Below are 3479 nucleotides of genomic sequence, written 5' to 3' on the forward strand. Positions count from 1 at the left end.
CATTGGTTTGAGTGTTGTTTTCCCGTCTTTAGTAAACAGAAAATATCTAGGTGTGTTACACATTTCATCCAATCAGGAGAGAAAACCCCACAAAGTTCATTTATCAGCTTGTGTTCCGGGTTCCAATTCTCATTACTTCCAAATAATTACACTTGTTTATCTTGTTTATTTTCTTGACCTAATGGGGCAAATTCAGTTTTGGCTTCTGAAACAGGTGGCCTTCTGGTTACAACCTCTCTACCCACTAAGCTATGACTGCCCCTGAGTTCTTTCTCCTGAGTGGATCAAATTGGTATCCTGTCATCAAAGTGTATTTTCTTTATTTCTTTATTTTTGTAGAGCTGGGAGATGGAGAGACCCATGTTAAAGCAATGATTGCCATCAGAATATAGAGCTATTCAACATGTATGCAAAAAAACAAATACATTATATATATATTGTATTATTGTTATTGTTATTGATGTTATTGTTATTATTCAGATTCTTGAGACTTACTTCCCCCGTTCATAACCATGCAGTCCTGCCTTCCGCGGTAGTTGTTAGGTTCTCCTGGTGCCCAGTTAGTGAAGGTCATTGGGCGACCGTCACTCCACAGCCAAACACCTTCCTAGATGACAATACAACTTCATATAAATCAATGCAATAGAATAGAGCATGTCACCATTTTTTCAGAGTTCTTAACCAGCCTGATTAACACCCCAAGTGACCTGACCCGCCTGAGTAAAGTGAAAGGAAAAATAAATAAAGTTAATGCCAGAAACAGCTGTGCATGCCGGCTCAAAACACATGGCATAATTATATAACAAGGTTGTACGGTTGTGTAATTGCGACGGCAGGTTGCAGTTAACTATGAAATTGTGAATTTCCCGTCAGTTGGTCACGTCAGTTGGTCACGCCCCATATATAGGCATGCCTCGTGACATCATGGGATGTCATCAATATTAAGCCCATATATGGAGATCCCTGATGTCATCAATATTGCCCACATCTCACTTCAAACCTTAGATCTCCATATATGGAGCTGACCTGTTCTGACATACCATAATATGGTAATATGATCAACATATGTTGATCCTTCCCCATCCATCTTTCCTCTTCGTTGTCTCCCTTTTGACTGATACCTGTCCATTTAAACTCTAGACGGGCCTGCCCCAAAGTTATTTGTGCAGCCGCGCCCGGCAGCCGGCGAAAACTAGAGTTCTCAACAGGCCCGAAAATTAAGGCCCGGCCCTACCTGGGCCCTCATCAAACCCTGTACAATCAAGACACTGCCCCCGCTGCCACCCTTAGATCTCCATATATGGAGCTGACCTGTTCTGACATTCCATTATGTTGATCTGACCTCATCAAACCCTGTACACTCCAGTACAGAATTAATACCATTATGTTGATCTGACACCCCATGCCAAAGCGCAGTGTATTAGAGCTTACCTTTGTCGCATCGTAGCCTCCAACCCATGCGTGATGATTTCCACCAGTTGTAGAAAGTATCAGCTCATGAAGAAATGTGTCCTCTGCTTTGCTCTGTATGGATGCCAGGTTCCCACCCTGAGACAAACAGTTTTTCTACAGAACAATATAAACAGAAGACAAGAAAATGTATTACAGACAGAGTAAAAGACAATGTTTTGTGTATTTCATTATGTATTTGCTCGTTCTAATTACCTCTGCATCAGCCCAAGTCCTCGCAGTTCTTTCAATTTTGTAACAGTTACCAAAAAGGTCATTCCATCCATTTGCGCATTTTGCCCATCTCTTGACAATCATGTGCTCTTCTGAGAAGACAACAGACACTTGAAGTCATCAGCAACACCACCAACACCAACAACAACTCATTCCTAGTCCACATGCATTTCCACACACCGTAAATGACTACATATCCCATAGAACCATGGTTCCATCTGAGCTATATGGAATGTGGCTACATATTTTATAGATCTATGTCGTTGCCATACATCTGAGCTATTTTCACTATACAGATCATGTGGAGAAAATGCTAATAAACAACACAGGCCTAATTATGGGGAAAAGTTGCAAATAAATGTCCTCACTCCATGATATGCCAATGATCAATGCCCATGCAAGTTCAAATTGTTTGGTAAAACCTATACTGAGGAGAAAAATGGATGACGACGAACGGACAAATCTCTCTCTCTCTCACACACACACACACACACACACACACACACACACACACACACACACACACACACACACACACACACACACACACACACACACACACCTGCAGCAGCAGTCAGAGCCATCGCAACACAGAGAAGTAGAGACACACTCCGCATGTTCAGCATCCGCATGTTCATGATGATGATGATGATGAAGATGACGAAGAAGATGATTTCCTTCAGTAGAAAGAAACAGACATGTTAGGGATACTTCTGACAGTAAGAGGAGAGGAGAGGAGAGGAGAGGAGAGGAGAGGAGAGGAGTCATATCAAACCTTCAGTAGAATGATGTGCTGAACGTCGTTCTTGTGTTGAAGTGTTGAATATCAGTAACAGCAGTTCTTATATACACTTCATGTGCTTGCGGAAATGCTTGAGGGAATGCAGATGAGCAGGAAATTGGCGCCATGTCCAGGGGGTGTACTTGTACATCAAGCTGCCTCATGCAGCGTGAGGCAGCTTGATGTACAAGTTCACGCTACAGAAGTAGGAGATAGTCAGTGGCTCAGGGGTAGAGTGACCAGATGGTAACTACAACCTTGTTCGAACCCGGGCTACCTCAGAGTTAGTGTTGAAGTGTCCTTGAGCAAGACGCTGAACATTTAATTGCTCCCGATGTGCTGGTTGGTGCCTTGCATGGTTTCCGCCGCCATTGGTGTGTGAATGTGTGCGTGAATGGGTGAATGTAATGCACAATCTATGTAAAGCGCCTTGGATAAAGGTGCTATAAATGCACCATTTACTATTTTGCATTTCATATAGGCTCCTGCCCTATATGGCAAGGCTACTGTACATCCATCCATCCATCTTCAACCACTTATCCGTAGTCGGGTCGCGGGGGAGTGTTCCAGACTTCCCTCTCCAGAGCAACATTATTGACTTCCTACTACTGTTATATTTTTTTATATGTTATTGTTATTTTTCACATTTCTATGATATGCAATGGTCCTAAAAGGGCCTAAATGGGCAACAAAGGGGCTTTCAACAGTTTTATGTAGTATTACTGTAACACTCTCCCCGCCAGGATTAATTAATAACTTCGATATAATTCACGCCAGCATTTTCCCCCATTCAACCCTTATTTTGAAGAGCCATAATTTGCCATAATTTGCGACCGGATGTTATGTTGTCTAACTAGTGTGTGTGTTGTCACATATCAATTCCGGTCTTGCGATGAGGGCAGAGAAACCATCATCACAGGAGTGTCGGTGTCTGGTTGTTTGTTATTTTTATTTTCTACAACCAGTAATATTACCAGGAGCCCCAAGTGACCTATCAATGTGGCCCAGAGGATCC

General features: G+C 42.5%; 1 long non-coding RNA gene across 2 annotated transcripts; it reads right to left on the bottom strand.

Annotated features, from left to right (window-relative positions):
- Positions 1 to 492: 492 nt before the first annotated feature.
- On the bottom strand, positions 493 to 2507 carry LOC306942175. Of its 2 annotated transcripts, XR_013792248.1 has the most exons (5): positions 2459 to 2507; positions 2246 to 2360; positions 1666 to 1775; positions 1432 to 1566; positions 493 to 607 (listed from the first exon to the last, which is right to left on the bottom strand). It is a non-coding gene; the product is annotated as an uncharacterized lncRNA (long non-coding RNA). The 2 variants fall into 2 exon arrangements; XR_013792249.1 differs by lacking the exon at positions 2459 to 2507 and having other exon boundaries at positions 2246 to 2374.
- Positions 2508 to 3479: the final 972 nt, after the last annotated feature.

This window comes from Electrona antarctica (assembly GCF_951216825.1).
Source record: "Electrona antarctica genome assembly, chromosome: 18".
In the NCBI taxonomy this organism is placed as follows: Eukaryota; Metazoa; Chordata; class Actinopteri; order Myctophiformes; family Myctophidae; genus Electrona; species Electrona antarctica.